This window comes from Bombina bombina, chromosome 2 (genome assembly GCF_027579735.1).
Source record: "Bombina bombina isolate aBomBom1 chromosome 2, aBomBom1.pri, whole genome shotgun sequence".
Taxonomy (NCBI): Eukaryota; Metazoa; Chordata; class Amphibia; order Anura; family Bombinatoridae; genus Bombina; species Bombina bombina.
In genome coordinates, this window is record NC_069500.1 from 73970357 (window position 1) to 73983294 (window position 12938).

Below are 12938 nucleotides of genomic sequence, written 5' to 3' on the forward strand. Positions count from 1 at the left end.
TAAGAGAGCTGTTTGAGAGGGATCAGGGAGGTTGGAGCTTAAGGGGGATACTACACTGCAGAAAAAAATATTAATAAAAAAAAATGCCTTAAACTTTCACATTGGCAGACTGTCTGCCAGTAACTAAGATGGGAGTGACGAGTGGGGGCTGACAGAAGGAAGAGAGCTTTTTGGGAGGGATCAGGGGGGTGGGAAGTGTCAGGTGGTAGGGTAATCTCTACATTAAAGCTAAAATGAACTTTACAAGCTACCTAATTAACCCTATTCACTGCCACAAATAATAGAAGTGTGGTGCGCAGCTGCGATTAGCGGCCTTCTAATTACCAAAAAGCAATGGCAAAGTTATATACAGTATGTCTGATATTTCTGAACAAAGGGGATCCCAGAGAAGCTTTTATAACTATTTGTGCCATGACTGCACAAGCAGTATGTAAATAATTTTAGTGAGAAACACAACATTTGTGAAAAAGTTAACGTTTTTGTTTATTTGATTGCATATGACGGTGAAATAGTGTCATGAAATATACCAAAATGGACCTAGATCCATACCTTGGGTTGTCTACTTATAAATATATATATATAGTTTTGACAGGTAAATAAAATAAACCAAGGCTCTATGTCTGTTTAAATGGAGTGATAGCAAAAATGCTAAAAAATTCTCTGGTATTTTGAGGAAATTTTTCTCTGGAATCCCGGTAGTGAAAGGGTTAAAAAAGTTTTTTGGGGGCCGAATTATCAATGTCTATCCGACATATAACATTGCACAAGCAGTTCACCAGATTCGCGGCCGCTTGCAGGGGGGGGTCAATCACACTTAGGGAGACTTCCCTAAGTATCATAATTTGCATAAATAAAAAGAGAGAAGCGCTCAACCTGGGAACGAACAATAGCATAATAGCTTGCTCTATGGCTAATTACCACCGAAGAAGCAGCCTGCTGTTCATTTTTGGCAGACTGCTTCTCTTTCTGTTTTGCTTATGTAAATATGACCCTGGGGATAGTCTCCCTATGGGTGATGGGGGAAACCAGACTTGGACTCCTTGCCCAATGTGCTTAAAGGAATATGGCTGCACCTCACTGACGAGGCCCACAGAAGGCCTAAACGATCGTCTGGGGTTGGCTTTTCCTTGTTCAGAGGAGAATTGCCTGGCATTTCGGGGCTGGACTGACCTTGTCGGCGGGATCAGACTGATATACTACAGGAAAGTTTTCCTCTGTGAAAAGCACAATTGGGCAGAAAGAAGCTACTTCCAGGTGGTAACCGGGCCATAGAACAAGCTATTGATGCTGCTGTTCGTTCCTGGCAGACTGCTTCTCATTCTGTTTTGCATATGTAAATATGACCCTGGGGATAGTCTCCCTAAGGGTGATGGGGGAAACCAGACGTGGACTCCTTGCCCAATGTGCTTAGAGGAATATGGCTGCTCCTCACTGACGAGGCCCACAGAAGGCCTAAACGATCGTCTGGGGTTGGCTTTTCCTTGTTCAGAGGAGGATTGTCTGGTATTTCGGGGCTGGACTGACCTTGTCGGCGGGATCAGACTGATATACTACAGGAAAGTTTTTCTCTGTGAAAAGCACAATTGGGCAGAAAGAAGCTACTTCCAGGTGGCAACCGGGCCATAGAACAAGCTATTGATGCTGCTGTTCGCTCCTGGCAGACTGCTTCTCATTCTGTTTTGCTTATACAGTATATTGCACCATAATGAACATATTCCTGTATGTGAAGAACATTGGAATATGAAATATTCATATTTTCTTGTCGGATTAGCACACATGAGAATATGCAATCTGATTTTCGTGCGAGTAGGGTATTAGTTTTTCTCCACTTTTTTGCTTCATTGACTTCTAAGGGGAATTATGTGAACGCACAAGCAATATTCTAAGTTCGACTTTTCACTCTCGTTAGGTTATTGCTTGAGTGAAAGCTGTTTACTTTCAACACATAATACGAGTGCAACCTGGAAAGTGCAAAAAGCCCAACTTCTAGCACAGGTAACGCTTGAGCGCTCCACTTGTAATCTAAACCCTATGGGGCATATGTATCAAGCTCCGAATGGAGCTTGATGCCCTGTGTTTCTGGCGAGCCTGCAGGCTCGCCAGAAACAGCAGTTATGAAGCAGCGGTCACAAAGACCGCTGCTTCATAACCTGTCCGCCTGCTCTGAGCAGGCAGACAGACATGGCCGGAAATCAACCCGATCGAGTACGATCGGGTTGATTGACACCCCCCCTGCTGGTCCGACAGACCTTAATAACTAGAGGCCTTTATCTTTAATGTGGTAAAGCTGCTTTTTCATAGGCAGCACAATAGCCCTTTAAATTACAAAGGGATATAGATATCCAGTGTAGCGCTATAGGAGAAGTACATTTCACTTAATTATTTATTACAATTTTTTTTCAACATTTTTTTAATCTTTTTTTTGTTGGTATCACCCAATCCACAAAAAGTGTTCAATAAAGCAAATGTAATTTTCATAAACACATTAATAAATAGTCCGGTCCAGCATTGCCTTATAAGTAAATTCATTTATGAATCCATTCTTCTTCTTGTTTATTGATCTCATTCCAGCTCACTTACATAAACTTACAATCAAATCAAATAACCAATGTACAAGGAAATCGTCTGGGCACCAAGCAACATTGCACATCATGTACAGAAATCAATACGCACTCTACAAATTCCTCTTTTAGAATATTACATATAGCGCCAAGGAATTCTTTCAAAAATTATTCAAAGGAATAAGAGGACAATAACAATTGTGAATACAATACCGCGGCCTTGCAATATCTGTTTTTTATCATTCTAATGAAAAGATTGATTTAATTATTTTTTTAATCTATTCAGTACAAACGAATATTTATACTATTTTTTCACCCCATTTGTGATAAAGAATCGTAGAAGCCTGATGAAAGGTAAACGCCAGAACACTACAGCATTTACCTAGTTAGATTCAACTGATCTTATTAAGGTGAAGGTCAAGATACACTATATTTATTTATTTATTTATTTATGTTTTATAAAAGGCGCCACAAGAGAACTTGGAAAAGCTGTATGTGAAATGCAAATATTTTCTAAATGCTGCACTCTTACTGTACTCCTTCTAATAAAGCCAGTCTTACCCCTTTCTAACATCAATATTCTTACACCAGGCTAAAATACTTAAAGGGACATTATTGTGGTAATTAAAATGCTCCATTTGCTTGTTTTACTACAGTCAATCACAATCAACTGAAGCCTTTCTCAGCTCTTTTTCTTCGTGAAAATGCTACTACTCATTTTGACATGATCACAATAGCGCATTTTTGGCTATTTCCCACATCTTTGGTTCAGCACCGGGTAGCACTTGCTGATTGGTGGCTAAATGCAGCCAACAATCAGCAAGCACTATCCAGGATGCTGAACCGAAAATCGGCCGGCTCGTAAGCTAACATTCCTGCTTTTTCAAATAAAGATATTAAGAGAACAAAGAAACATTGATAATAGGAGTAAATTAGAAAGTTGCTTAAAATTGCATGCTCTATCTGAATCATAAAAGAAAAAAATGTGGGTTAACTATCCCTTTAACTATGTGAAATTCTGTACAGTTAAGGAGATCTTCAGGAAAAGTCACATCAGGACCCCAACATTAAGAAATTTTATGGAGAAATAGCTTTCTGTTAAAGTGTGTTTCTAATCTGTTAAAGTGTGTTTCTAAGTAACACACACTATTTTGATTGTTACTACTAATACCGATCTTTAAATGGCATTGTGCAATCATGAGTTAAAAAGGAACCTATTGCAATTCAACTCCATCCTCACCACTGCTAAACCATCTGAATGTGATTTGTATCTATTCATGATGGACATAATGGGCATGTTTGTACAATTACTATATTCACATGCACTACAAGTAGTGTCATCAAACCTGTGAGTTGCCCCTTGTATGTATTATAGTGTTTTACTCTGTATGAGAACTACTTACACTATGAGGCACCTCCTTTTTCTATTTATGTGTTCCAGCTGCTGGTGTTCCAGGATCCCTATGGGAGTGTTGCCTTAGAAAGATTGAATTTCTTATCTTCTGCAAGTCTTTGGACTATCTGTTAAACGGACAGTCAAGTCCAAAAACAACTTTCATGATTCAGATAGGGCATGTAATTTTAAACAACTTTCCAATTTACTTTTATCATCAATTTTGCTTTGTACTTTTGGTATTCTTATTTGAAAGCTAAACCTAGGAGGTTCATATGCTAATTTCTTAGACCTTGAAGGCCTCCTCTAATCTAAATTTTCACCACTAAAGGGCATTAGTTCATGTGTTTCATATAGATAACATTGAGCTCATGCACGTGAATTTACCATGGAGACAGCTCTGATTGGCTAAAATGCAAGTCCATCAAAAGAACTGAAATAAGGGGGCAGTCTGCTGAGGCTTAGTTACAAGCTAATTACAGAGGTAAAATGTATATAATTATAAATGTGTTGGTTATGCAAAACTGGAGAATTGGTATTTAAGGGATTATCTATCTTTTAAAACAACAAAAATTCTGGTGTTGACTGTCCCTTTAACACCTTTTTGCTAATTATGCCATATTTTGGGCCAGATTACAAGTGGAGCATTATTAAACGCTCCTGTTCGAGCGTTAACTGCACTAGAACTAAGCTTTTTGTTCGTGTCGGGTTGCACTCATATTACAAGTTTAAAGTAAACTGTTTTCGCTTGCACGCTAACCTGTCAAGCATAAAAAGCCAAACTTACAATATCGTGCGTGTGATAATGTATTCCCCAACAGAAGTTAGTGCAGCAAAAAATGTGGAAAAAAAAAACATAACAACCAACTTGCCCGCAAACCCGATATGAAAATATGAATATTTCACATTCCAATGTTTTTTACATAGAAGAATATGTTTTATTTATTCATAAATATAAATTTTTACATATATCTGATGTCTTTTTGCTGAAATAAATATCTATAACTATATATATGCATGATTATATATAGGTATAGATATTTATTTCAGCATATATATATATATATATATATATATATATATATATATATATATATATAAATATCTATTAATAAATACAAAGAAAACATGTTTGCTATGTGCAGAAAATTGCAATGTGAAATATTTATAGTACATACACAAACACTTAACTTAAAAATGAATCAGCCAATAGGATTTCAGTAGCTATCATCCTATTTGTTGCTTTGAAAATGTCTGTCAATAGTAATGCAAGGTGCCCAATATTTAAACGGGCACCTTACATTCAAGCTTCAGTGTACGGCGGTGACCATATGAAGAGGATCCTCTTTTAATTTAAAGTTAGGGGGTGTTAGGTTTAGGGGTTAATAGTTTAATTGAGTGTTTTGCAATGTGGGGATCTGGTGGTTTAGGGGTTAATAGGTTTAGTTTATTAGTTACGATGTGGGGGGCTAGTGGTTTAGGGGTTAAGAGGTTTATTTTTTAGTTGCGATGTGGTCGCCAGCGGTTTAGGGGTTAATAGGTTTATTTACTGTTCTCGATGTCAGGGAGCAGCGGATTAGGGGTTAATAACTTTATTTAGGTGTCGCAATGTTGAGAGTGGCGGATTAGGGGTGTTTAGACTAGAGGTTTATGTTAGGGTGTTAGGTTTAAATGTAACTTTCTTTTCCCCATAGACATCAATGGGGTCAATAGTTTTATTATAGTAGTAGGGATGTGGGGGGCCAGTGGTTTAGGGGTTGATTCTATTGGCTGATTGGAACAGCCAATAGAATGCCAGCTCAATCCTATTGGCTGATTGGATCAGCCAATAGGATTGAACTTCAATCCTATTGGCTGGTTGCATTAGCCAATAGGATTTTTCCTACCTTAATTCCGATTGGCTGATAGAATTCTATCAGCCTATCGGAATTGAAGGGACGCCATCTTCGATGACGTCACTTAAAGGAATCTTCATTCTTCAGTCGCTGTCGAATGAAAGTGGATGCTCCGCGTCGGATGTCTTCAAGATGGACCCGCTCCGCTCCGGATGGAAGAAGATAGAAGATGCCGCCTGGATGAAGACTTCTGCCGGTCTGGGTCCTCTTCTGGCCGGATCGGATGAAGACTTCTGCCCCTCTGGGCGTCCACTTGTGCTCGGCTGGGTGAAGACGGCTCAAGGTAGGGTGATCTTCAAGGGTGTAGTGTTAGGTTTTTTTAAGGGGGGGATTGGGTGGGTTTTAGAGTAGGGTTGGGTGTGTGGGTGGTGGGTTTTAATGTTGCGGGGGATATTGTACTTTTTTTTACAGGTAAAAGAGCTGATTATTTTGGGGCAATGCCCCGCAAACGGCCCTTTTAAGGGCTATTTGTAATTTAGTGTAGGGTAGGGAATTTTATTATTTTGGGGGGCTTTTTTTGTTTTATTAGGGGGTTTAGATTAGGTGTAATTAGTTTAAAAAAATTGTAATTCTTTTTTTATTTTCTGTAATTTAGTGTGTTTTTTTTTAACTTTAGTTTATTTTATTTAATTGTATTTAATTGTAGTTAGTTGTAGGTAATTTATGTAATTAATTTAATGATAGTGTAGTGTTAGGTGTAATTGTAATTTAGGTTAGGATTTATTTTACAGGTAAATTTGTACTTATTTTAACTAGGAAGTTATTAAATAGTTAATAACTATTTAATAACTATTCTACCTAGTTAAAATAAATACAAAGTTGCCTGTAAAATAAAAATAAACCCTAAGCTAGCTACAATGTAAGTATTAGTTATATTGTAGCTATCTTAGGGTTTATTTTATAGGTAAGTATTTAGTTTTAAATAGGAATAATTTATTTAATTGTAGTAAATTTATTTAGATGTATTTAAATTATATTTAAGTTAGGGGGGGTTAGACTTAGGGTTAGACTTAGGTTTAGGGGTTAATAAATTTAATATAGTAGCAGCGACGTTGGGGGCGGCAGATTAGGGGTTAATAAATGTAGGTAGGTGTCGGCGATGTTAGGGACAGCAGATTAGGGGTTAATAAAATGTAACTAGTGTTTGCGAGGCGGGAGTGCGGTGGTTTAGGGGTTAATATATTTATTACAGTGGTGGCGATGTCTGGTCAGCCGATTAGGGGTTAAACATTTTAGTTAAGTGTTTCCGATGTGGGGGGGGCCTCGGTTTAGGGGTTAAAAGGTAGTTTATGGGTGTTAGTGTACTTTGTAGCACTTTAGTTAAGAGTTTTATGTTACGGCGTTAGCCCATAAAACTCTTAACTACTGACTTTTAAATGCGGTAGGAGTCTGGACAGGAGAGGGTGTACCGCTCACTTTTTCAAGCAATCGTAATACCGGTGTTAGGAAAATCCCATTAAAAAGATAGGATATGCAATTGACATAAGGGGATTTGCGGTATGCGGAAATCTCGGAAAAAAAGTGAGCGGTACACCTGTACCTGCCTGACTCGTAATACCAGCGGGCGTTAAAAAGCAGCGTTGGGACCCCTCAACGCTGCTTTTTAAGGCTAACACAAGACTCGTAATCTAGCAGCCGATAGTTTGTTGGGTGTAAAGATTTATCCACTTGATAAGTTATTACCACAAAGGTTGACAAACTAAATTTCATTCATAGGATTCCCTGTGTCTCGCTGCACTGTGGGGGGAGGTTCAGTTTCCAGACCTGGTCCCGGCTGATGATGACGTCACTCGCCTGCCATGCTAGGGTTGCCACCTGTCCGGTTATGACCAGGACAGTATAAGTTACCAGTGGGGTCTCCATTAGTGAAAGGCAGATTGGATTGGTCTGTGGTGACAGTGCTAGGAGGTCTGTGTTGTGTGTCACTGACTCACTGTCTCTCTAAGCACCTCCGGACCTTCCAACAAATAGAGATCCGCTGCCTGGAGAGTGACATCAAGGGTCATGCCTGTGCAGTGAGCTACATACACACAGCAGCCTCAGCATGGCCATCACTTGTAGCACACATGGGGAAGTTGAAGGAGCCTTAAGAAAGAAAGAAGAAGGAACCAGAACCTTTCCACACCAGTGTCATCGTGGAGAGAGATAATTTGAAGATCATTTGACTTTGTGGGAAAGGTATGGTGTATGATGCTTCCCATAGCTCACACTTAAGGGGCTATAAATGTAAATGAAAAAAGTCTGGGGTCTGATGTGGCATAACTGGAACAAAAAGGACTGCAGAAAATAAGAGTCTTGTCTGAGTTTCCTCATATTTGGCACAGAAAGGAGTGCATGACATTGAGGATTATGTTAGCTTGAAAGGTGATATAGTTCATACCTTTCAAGAAGGCAGATACAGGGTGGGCAGATAAATTTGGTTTAAGGCCAGGATACATGAGTCTTATGTAGAGTCAGGTGTGGATTATAGTTGGCACAAAAGAGACTGCAGAGTACATGAGACTGAGGTAAGATATGCTTTGTGAACATCACTTACCAGACCAGTCTCATAGGTCCTATGTCCCCTTTATGACTGCTATCTATCATACCCTTAACCAAAAAAAAGATATGGTCCCTACACCCTCTATATACCAGCTGTCTGTCCACCCTGCATGCATGCCTCCCTGCTTCTGCATTTGTCCATTTTACTCTCATGTTAGATGTTTATATAAATGTATTTATTATTTTTCTAGGTTGAGGAGTAAATGACTCTATTTGTAGGCCTAAAGGGTTACTTCTGTTGAAAAGTTTGAGGTAACTTTTGATCTAAGGGATGTGTGGAACCATCTCAGATTTTTACCAGTTTTTATCTGTGCAATGCCTAGGTTTGAAACCAAGCTTGAAGATATCCTGTATTCTATAGTCTTCTAGCTGTTTTTGCAACTGGATACAGTTTGCCATCTCTATTTTTAAAAATGCAGGATCTCTTTGATGCATGTTGGATTTTATGTACCGGGTGATTGTTTGTTTGACATGGAAGGATAATACCCTGTTTTTTATTTAGGTGATAAACAGATACATGGGGTACCTATCTATCAAGCTCCGAATGGAGATTGAGGCCCCGTGTTTCTGGCGAGCCTGAAACACCAGTTATGAAGCAGCGGTCTAAAGACCGCTGCTCCATAACCCTGTCCGCCTGCTCTGATGAGGTGGACAGGAATCACCTGAAATCAACCCGATCGAGTATGATTGGGTTGATTGACACCCCCCTGCTGGTGGCTGATTGGCCGCGTGTCTGCAGGGGGCAGCGTTGCATCAGCAGCTCTTGTGAGCTGCTGGTGCAATGCTGAATACGGAGAGTGTACTGCTCTCCGCATTCAGCGCTGTCTGTCAGACCTGATCCGCACTGTCGTATCAGGTCCGACAGACATTTCTTAAATAGGCCTCATGGACTGGCATACATGCTAAGGTTGCCACCTGTCCGGGAATGACCTTGACAGTTTGGATTTCCATTTGTTTGTCCAGGTTGAAGCTGAATCAGCTGAGGTGACATTGTGCATTTGTGACATACTGCACATGCCTACAGTTATTTCTCTGTTGCATGTGTGTAAGTGTTTCTGTGTGTGAAAGAGTGAGTGTATTTGTGTATGTGAGAGAGTGTGTGTGCTAGTGTGTGAGTTTGTTAGTGTGTTAGAGTGTTTGTGTGAGAGAAAATGTTAAAGAGAGAGAGAGTGTGTTTGTGAATGTGTGAGACAGTGTGTGTATGTGTGAGTGTGAATATCTATGTGTGAGGTTGTGTTTTTGTGCTAGTGCATAGTTTGTACTCAGCAGAAACAGTTGTTCTGTGCACGGCCTGAACTAAAGGTGGCAACTCTATGCCACGCCCACACCCGTCTATACCTGGACAGTTTTTTGGGGGTTTTAGAAAATAAAATATTTCAGTAAAAGCAGCTATGGATAATTTTTCACACTATGGTTTATGTGAAACTGCAGTAAAACAGTGAAAGTATGAATGAACAGCATAAATTGAGTTTAGCTTTTAGACATGCAACACTCAGCAGTCGCTCTGCCATAATTTAAGCATGCTAAGAATAAGCAGCTTTATATCTGACTTTGCAACACAAGAATGTAGTAACTAACTTTTGTTCTACTGTGAGTTGTAGTTCTTAAACATACACTGTAATTGTGTACAGGTATCCTGGGTTTGAGTATTCTTTTATACATTCTATGTATTAGTATATATGTTTATATGCATACTGTGGGTGTGAGAGTAGTATGCATATGGTGAATGCAAGTTTTAGTGTATATAGAGTCTTAGGGGCCTATCTATTAAGCACCGAATGGAGCTTGATGCCCCGTGTTTCTGGCGAGCTTGCAGGCTCGCCAGAAACAACAGTTATGAAGCAGCGGTCACAAAGACCTATAACCCATAACCTGTCCTCCTGCTCTGAGCAGGCGGACAGACATCGCCGGAATTCAACCCGATCGAGTATGATCGGGTTGATTGACACCCCCTGTTGGCGGCTGATTGGCCGCGAATCTGCAGGGGGCGGCGTTGCACCAGCAGCTCTTGTGACCTGCTGGTGCAATGCTGTCGGATCAGGTCCGCCAGACTTTGGTAAATAGAGGCCTTAGTATTAGTACACATATTGTCAATGGCAAAATTATTTTATATATATTGTGAGTGTACATGCAGGGGGGGGGGGGGTCAGACCACTGGCTCATTAAGGAGCCCCAAAATTTCTAGTGGCAGCCCTGATGACTATGATAAATTAATCTTACATGGCACAGTGCAGAGGTTTAGTATGTACCGTTTGAGATATATACTGTATATATATATATATATATGAGATTTAGTGGTGAAAATTATTAGTGCCCCCCCAGTTTTGACTGTGGTATCTTATGTGCCCCCCTATATCTTGTTCCTAGAGTCGCCACTGATTCTATTCTACAATATTTAGATTAATTTATTTTAAAAGCACTTTGTCCGGTTTGACATGACTTACATCTGAAATCAAGAAGGATTTATGTCATCTTCTTTTGCTGGATTTTAACACTACTGAAACCATTCTATTTTGCAAGGAATATGTTCAAATGAGATTGTGCCTTTGTGAACGTGTTTTTATAGTAAACATATCTTCGTGCACACAAAGTCCAAACACCTTCACTACAGTGCATTTTACATTATTTATCTCACGTTCACAAAGGTGAGATCCTGTTTAGAAGTTCAATAATGTAAGTAACAGAGTTCAATAATGTAAGTAACAGAAGTAAGTTTGAAAGTTTTATTTTGTGCTTTATGTTCCTTTAAAGGGACATTAAACACTAAATAAATGCTAGATAGAATGATGCATTCAAAGAAAAGATTAGTCTATGACTAACATGTAGATGTATTTTTTAAAGTTTCATTAGTTGTTTAAAAAGTGACAAAATAAGTGTAAAGTTTTAGTGTCTATAAAACACTGGGAGCTGCCATGTTGTAACTTGTGTTACATTCTCTGCTGTGGCCAATTAGAGACAGTTATAAATAGGTCACTAGAGTGTCCAGCCAATGGTTGTGCTGGATTTAACAGTGTTCTGCACTTCCATTTCTAACAGGAACTGAAAAGCTCACAATTTCAGAATGGAATTGCAGGCAAAGAGGACAAAATAAATAATGAAAGTATATTGCAGAGTTGTTTTATTATATACAATTTATCATTTTATATTACCATCTCAAAGTGTTTAATGTCCCTTTAACTGTTTCAAAAGAGATAAAAATATAGTTGCATTTCTGGAACACCCCTATTTTGTTCTCCTTGTGGCTAAATCCAGTGGAGTATATGCAGGTAGTCTTGATTCTCATTCACTAACCAGCTGTATCCTCATGTAGGTTGGGAAAAAAGCAGAACTCCAACTCTTCATAAAAAAAAGAATCTGTTAAACAATAAATTACGCTAAAGAAAATAGAACATTTTTATTTTAAATTGGAATATCCCTTGTAATGAAGTATTGTAGCCTTATGTAAGAAACCAATTTTTATCAAATATAATGCCCCTTTAATTTGTTGATGTTAACAAATGGCAGCATTGAGTTTCTTTCATGAAGCCATCTTCGCTTTGTCCTTAAATATTAAATATTGGTTAGAAGAACTTTATTGACAGTGAAGTGATAACAATTTGTCCTAATCTTAATGGAAAATTAGAGTTATACCCTAGTTTTTTTATATTCTGGTCTAAGGCAAAAATGTATCAGTAAAGACCTTTTAAAATCACAGGCATTTTGAACTCCTTTACTGTATTTTGTCCCTTAAACCTCTGCTAAAAAAAGTGTATCTTAAAGTGATGGTAAACTTTCTTTTTAATGTAGCGCTGCAAATACTCTGCGCTCCGGTCGCCCCCCTCCAAAGTATTTTTTTTTTTTGAGAGCTGACAGTTTTAACTGTTCTCTAATCAGTGTTCTAGCTACTAAAAAAATAATAATGTGTGAGTGCCATATGGCTAGAGCACTGATTGGTGAACAGTTCAAACTCACAAAAAAAAAAAAAACGTTTTAAGTTGGGAGGGGGGTATTTGAGTTTCAGCACTGCATTTAAAGGGACATTATACACTCATTTTTTCTTTGCATAAATGTTTTGTAGATGATCTATTTATATAGCCCATAAAGTTTTTTTTTTTAAATTAAATGTATAGTTTTGCTTATTTTTAAATAACATTGCTCTGATTTTCAGACTCCTAACAAAGCCCCAAAGTTTTATGTGAATACCGTCAGCTACCTTCTCCAGCTTGCTGCTGTTTGTGTAAAGGGTCTTTTCATATGCAAAAGAAGGGGGAGAGGGGGGAGTGTCTTATTTGCCACTTGCAGTGGGCTTTCCAGCTGCATTTTCAACAGAGCCAAACTGACAGCTTCTAAGTAAGTTTTTAAACAGTTTTTATACTGGATTTTTATATCAGTATCTGTGCATCTTATTCTTTATAGTAGTGTCTATTACATGCAGTTATATGAAAATGAGTGTATACTGTCCCTTTAAGTAGTAAGTTATAATGCATCTTCATTTTAACTGATTAATTAAACTCCATCTAAAATATTGCTTACATTCCAGATCTATTTATACAAAGGGGAAAATTCACC